Source organism: Myotis davidii, unplaced genomic scaffold, assembly GCF_000327345.1.
Source record: "Myotis davidii unplaced genomic scaffold, ASM32734v1 scaffold169, whole genome shotgun sequence".
NCBI classification, from domain to species: domain Eukaryota; kingdom Metazoa; phylum Chordata; class Mammalia; order Chiroptera; family Vespertilionidae; genus Myotis; species Myotis davidii.
The window spans coordinates 1,831,611-1,838,254 of NW_006383005.1; the positions used below are offsets into that span (position 1 = coordinate 1,831,611).

The window sequence follows — 6,644 nt, forward strand, 5'->3', positions numbered from 1 at the left end:
ATAGTTGCAGGGATATAGGATTTTATGATATATAGTTTTGGTAATTATTCTCTTAATCTGTGATGATAAATCTGTGTTTTTATGATCTCTTAGTCCTTGGTTTATTCATAATTCTTATGAGTAAGTGTTATAGTTAGGTCTTAATTGTGCTTGCTAGTAAGAAGAGAGAGAGAGGAGAGAAGGAGCCTTGGATTTAGAGAGTGGATGCAGGACCAGCTCCTGGCTCTAATAATTTACTTTAGATCTTAAATAATTTAATTTCTATGAGCTGTATGTTTCTTACCTGAAATAGGCTGTTTGATTGTGAGTATGAAGTAAAATAAAGTGAGCATTATCTAACAGTCAGTAAATGTTAAATTGAATGTGAATAGTAAGAATGTTGATAAATGGAACTTCAGTAAACCCCAGATTATACACACATACACACATATTTTTCCTTTTTTTCTGAACAGGTTTTATTACACAGACAGGGTGAGGCTCAGTCCTTCTTGGCTGCTGCCTTCCTCATGGCTGCAAGGACATTGCTCAGCTTCTCTCTCTTACACTGGGCGTAGATGTATGATGAATTTCAGGGCCCTCTTGTCCTTAGAGACCCTGAGCAGCTCCATGGTGCGATGCTCATAGGGGGCAAAGCCACATACCTCTCGGATCATGCCCCTCACGAACTTGGTGTGCTTGGTGAGGCGCCTGTGGCATCTGTAACTCGGCTTGCTCAGGTTCTTGGTTACCTTGTGGCCCTTGTTGAGGCCCATGGCCATGGGGGTAGCACAGAGCCATGGCTGCTGCTCCTCAATGGCTGTTGTTCCTCAATGACTGCCATGGCGGAACCCCAGATTATATTTTTAAAGTTTTTTTTTTTAAAATAGCCTTATTGAGTTCCAATCCACATACCATACAATTCATCCATTTAAAGTGTATAAGTCAAGACTTTTAGTATATTTACAGAATTGTGAACATTTTTATTATTACAAAGAGAAACCAGTACTTTAGCAGTCACACCATACTTCACCCATCTTTGCCAGCCCTACTAATCTATTTTCTGTAGTAGATTTTGCCTGTTCTGGACAATTCATATACATGTTATGTAATATGTAGTCTCTTTCATTTAGTATAATATTTTCAAGGTTCATTAATGTTGTAGCATGTAGCAATACTTAATTTTTATTGCCAAATATTCCATTGTATGGATAGACCATGTTTCTAATTTATCAGTTAATAGACATTTGGGTGACTTCTAGTTTTTAGCTCTTAAGAGTAATGCTGCTGTGAACATTCTTATATAAGTCTTTGTCTGGATATGTTTTTTTTCTTTTTTGGGCAGAGGAAATGAGTTCTGAGGAGTGGAATTGCTGGATAATTGGTAACTTTAACTTTTTGAGGAACTCCAGACTGTTTTCCAAAATGGCTGCACCATTTTACATTACCACAAGTGGTATATGAAGGATCCAGTTTCTCCACATCCTCTCCACAACTTGTCTTTTTATATATATTTATATTTTTTATTGATTTCAGAGAGGAAGGGAGAGGGAGAGATAGAAACATCAATGATGGGAGAGAATCATTGATTGGTTGCCTCTGAGTCCACAACCTGGACATGTGTCCTGACCAGGAATCAAACCATGACCTCTTGGTTCATGGGTCGATGCTCAGCTACTGAGCGACACCAGCTGGGTGTGACTTGTCTTTTTTATTTTTGTCATCCTAGTGAATGTGGAGTGGTATCTTATTGTGATTTGATTTGCATTTCCCCAGTGGCTAATGATGCAGAGTATCTTTTAATGTGCTTATGTCACATCTTCTTCTTATTTTTAATTATCTCTCTTCTACTACTAAACTATGTAATACCCTTTAATAAGATTTCACCCACAGGTGCTTATTAATACTTATCAATTTGTTAATCTATATATATAAAAGCCTAAGAAACAATTATGACAGGTCACTATGAAGCACACTGACCACCAGGGGGCAGATGTTCAATGCAGGAGCTGCCCCCTGGTGTTCAGTGTGTTCCCACAGCCAACCTCCTGTGGTTCTTTCCCCCTGCCGGCCAGCCTCCTGCAGTCCCTCCCCCAGGCCCCAACTGGCTGGCAGGCAAGCCCTGATGGCCCTGATTGCCGGCCAGGCTGAGGGACCCCACCCGTGCATGAATTCATGCACTGGGCGTCTAGTTGATTATAAGAGAATGGCAGAGGAAGGAAAATACCACCTCATCTTATCATTCGTTCCCTTTTGTTACTTCTATCACTAATTGAATTGAAAGTCCTCAGAGAGGATATCCAGAAAAGGGAGATTTTCAAATAATACTCAATCTGTTTAGGAGATGACCAGATTGAGGACATAAGATATTAATTAAAGAATAATTAATGGCTGAATCGATTACTGGTATTGATTATAGAGCACCTATAATGTGATCTTGGCACTGGGGATACATCAATGAATAAATTAAAGTCCCTGCTTTGAGTTGTACTCTAGTGGGCAGAGATATGAAAAATTAGGCAATGTATGGGGGTAAGGGAGTTATAGAAAGGGAGGGGGCTATTTTAGATACGATCGGTTAATCTATAACTATCTGGTAAGGTGGAATTTGAGTACAGATCTTAATGAAATAAAGAAACAACTCATATTGATATTTGAGAGAAGAATGTTTTAGGCAGAGAGAACTTTGCTAAAAACCTGAGGTGGGGGTGTACTGAGTTTATCAGTGAACAGCAATAAGGGAAAGAATGTACCTATTGTTCACATTAAGGAATCTGAAGCTTGCATATTCTTCTTAGTCTTTGCTTATGGCCACTTCAGAGTGGTTTCCAAACAACATGAGTGTTGGTGTTAAAATTTAATTTTACTGCAGTGTGGATGAAGTATGAGCAAAAAGAACAATGTTAGGTGCTAAGATCAGACAGGTAGAAAAAGCCAGAATATATGGTATCTTGTAGGCCATCGTAATGACGTATTTTTATTTTGAGTGAGATGAGAAGCCATTGCAAGATTTTGAACAGAGTGGAAGGACATGATCTGAACTGAACTTAAAAGGATTGTTTTGGCTTCTGAGAAGAGAGGAGCATAGGATAAATAGATGACAAGGGGAATAAAATAGGAAGCTGTTAAAAGAGTTAGGAAATGAGCCCTAGCTAGTTTGGCTCATTGTTTGGAGCATTGGCCCTTGAACTAAAAGGTTTGATTCTGATCAAGGGCACATACCTTGGTTGCAGGCTGGATCCCCAGTCAGAGCGCATACAGGAGGCAACCAATCTATGTGTCTTTCTTACATCGATGTTTCTCTCTCTCTGTCTCCACCCCCCCTCCACCCCCCACACACACATCTTCTCTAAAAATCAATGGAAAAAATATATCCTCCCATGAGGATTAACAGCAACAACAAAAATGAGTTAGGCAATGAGATAAAGCTTGAGCCAGTGTGATAGAAAAGAGGTAGTAAGAAATTGTTGGAATCAGGATATGTTTTGAAAGTAGAGCTGACAGAATTAGCTGATAGATCAGATGAGGATTATGAGAGTAAGAAAGTGGTCAGTGGAAGGTTTTTGCCTGAGCAACTATAAGATTGGAGTTGTCATATATTGAGATGGGAAAGATTGGAAGGAGCAAGTTTGTAGGGAGGGGTCAGGTATTTGATTTTAGACATATTGTATTTAAGATGGCTGTTAGATAACAAGCCAAGGAGATGCCAGGTAGGCAGGTGGATATACAAGTCTGGAATTCAGAGAAGTCCAGGTTGGAGATATATATCTGGGAATCATTAATATATGTAAAGCCATGGAGTAGATGTGATCACCTAAGAAATGTGTAGATAGAGCAGAGAGATTAACAATGGAGCCCTGGACACGCTGACATTGGGAAATTGAGACATTCAAAGGAGTAGCCAGACTGGGATATTGGACAGTTCACTTTATACTTTTGGGCCTTCGTGTGATCTGTAAAGTATAAGCTTGTTCTAAACATTTCCCTGGTATCATAATAAACATATTTATATATATAACACTTTATAGTTTGCACAAAGCATTTCCATGTGTTTATGACATTTAATCTTAACAAATCTATGTGATTTATATTTTTATACCCATTTTACAGATGGAAGATTAAAGCAGTTTAGAGACTTGTCCAAATTGTACAGTCATAGTCAGAGACTTGAATCTAGATCTGCCTGATTTCAAAGCCCGTGCTCTTTATGCTGTGTAGCAATTACTTGTTACATTAATATTCTAGAACTCTGAGATTGTGATCACATATACTTCATTTGTTCCTTCATTCATTGAATATGTGTTGAGTACCCGCAGTGTACTATTCACTGTTCTGAGTGCTGGGAATACAGTTGTGACCAAGACAAAGTCCTTGTCCTCATAGATCATTCATTCTAATGGGGGAGACTGACAGTAAACAAAAAAATTAACTAATAAATAATATAATGTTAATGTAATAATAAAAAATAAAGCAAGGTAAAGGGATAGAATATGTTGGGGGATGATCAAGAAGTCTCTCTGGCCTGGCTTGTGTGGCTTGGGGTTGAGTGTCAACCTATGAAGCAGAAGGTCACAGTTTAATTCCTGGATAGGGCACATGCCCTGGTTGTGGGCTCTGTCCCCAGTATAGGGTGTGCAGGAGGCAATCAGTCAGTTATTCTCTCTCATCATTGATGTTTCTATTTCTCTCCCTTTCCCTTCCACTCTGAAATCAATAAAAATATATTTTAAAGAAAAAGGATTTTAAACAAATTATGCAAAAAAGAAAAGAAAAAGAAAAGCCTTGCTGAAGAGATGGCATTTGAGCAGAGACCTGAATGATTTAAAATAAAAAAGCATGTGATATGTGATGGAGGAAACAAACAGAAAAGTTCAGAAGGAGGAATGAGCTAGATGTGTTTGAGGAACATCAAGAAGGACAAGAGATTGTCAAGCAAAATATATAGAGTTTTGGAGTCATTTAGTCGGGGGTTGTGGGAGAAGGTCAGTTTTGACCCCTTGACTTAATTTGCTGTGTGACTCTGAGCAGAGTATCTTGTTTTTCTGAGTTTTAATTTCCTTATCTATAAGATAGAGTTAATAAAGGCTACCTTGACAATTAAATGAAAATGTATGTAAAACACCTAGAATGTTGCCTGACATGTTACTATATTAAACATACAGGGCATCCCAAAAAATGTATATTCACTTTGAAAGATTATAAAGTCAGTATTTATTAACATACTACAGGCCCAGTGCACAAAATTTATGCACTGGGTGGGTGGGGGGTCACTCAGTCTGGCCTGCACCTTCTTGCAGTCCGGGACCCCTCGGGGGCTGTCTGCCTGCCAACTTAGGCCTAATCCCCCCCAAGGCCTAAGCCGGCACTCAGACATCCTTCTCGAAGTCCAGGACCCCTTGCTCCTTACTGGCCTGCCATGGAGGTGGGAGAGGCTCCCGCCACTGCTGCTGCACTTGCCAGCTGTGAGCTCAGCTTCTGGCTGAGCAGGATGAGGGGAGCACCACTCAACCAGAAGCTGGCTTGCTGCTCCTTAGCACTGGCCCTGCCCCCGCCCACTGGTGGGGCGGGTGGGCCCTATCAGGGGCTGGGCCGGCTCGGGGAGGGGCTGTGGAAGGTTGAGGCGCCAGGGTCGTGTCCTGTCCCACTCTGCAGAGGTGCCGGGACCACGCTGCCCCTCTCCCACTGCCTCTGTAACTGGGGGTGCTAGGACCAGGCCTGCATTGCAGCCTCTCCCGATGCCTCTGTGGAAGGAGGGGTGCTGGGACTGCCATGGCTGACCTGGTGGCACAGACTCACTGGCCCCGCCCCCCTCCCACTGGTCGTTCAGGAAGGTCATTTTTGGCTCAGCCCTCGCAGCCCCGGCTTCGTCCAAAATGTTGTCCAAAAGGACATTCGGCTGTCTGGTCTAATTAGCATATTAGCTCTTTGTTATAGTTCATTTTCAAATGTAAAAGAATCTACAGAAATGAATACATTTTTGGTCAATGCCTGCTTTCAAACTGATGACAATTCTGGTCCAGGCACTGCTGATAGTGTGAAGCAATGGAATTGCAAACAAAAGAATCATTTTATTTGGTATTTGTGTGCTCTCAATATGTTGGCTGTTGCTGGTTTTGTGCCGTAAACTTTATTTTTTGTGTATTCCCATAAAAAAGAGGGACTGTGGGCACTGTAGGATAAATTTTCTTTGTTCAAAGCTTAGTCTGGTTTCACCCATTATTTCAAATCAGTTTAACCCGAAAAAGAGTGAAAATTGAGTTATCAGCTGTTAAAGTGTGTATACATTTTTTGGGACACCCTATATGTTTACAGCATACCTGCTGTTATCGACTGTGTTCTAGGCACTTATGACACAGTCATCCAGTAAGTTTAGTTTTTCCAATTTGTTTTAGTCAGCAGATAGTAACTTTATGTTTTTGTGCCCAGGCTGTGTTAAACACTCTCCCTGAGCTCAAGTTTGTATTGAAATCAAGGAAGGAAATGTTGGACTGAAAAGAAAATAATTTAGAAGTTGATGAGTAGTTACAAAAATAAAGGCTTGAGATTCTGGTAATTGCAGTCTCCGATATATTCATTTATTATAAAAAGAAACGGCATTGCATTACTGTCATCTTTTCTCATCATTGGATACTAGCTGTATTCAGGCTCTTAACCAGCCAGGCTTCCTG

The 6,644-nt window shown here is 40.5% G+C and overlaps 1 protein-coding gene and 1 pseudogene across 4 annotated transcripts in view; one reads left to right on the plus strand and one right to left on the minus strand.

Annotated features, from left to right (window-relative positions):
- FAM168A (family with sequence similarity 168 member A) overlaps positions 1-6,644 on the plus strand; it is a 158,545-nt gene that overhangs the window by 55,849 nt on the left and 96,052 nt on the right. The window lies entirely within an intron of this gene.
- Positions 438-806, minus strand: LOC102765670 (annotated as a pseudogene).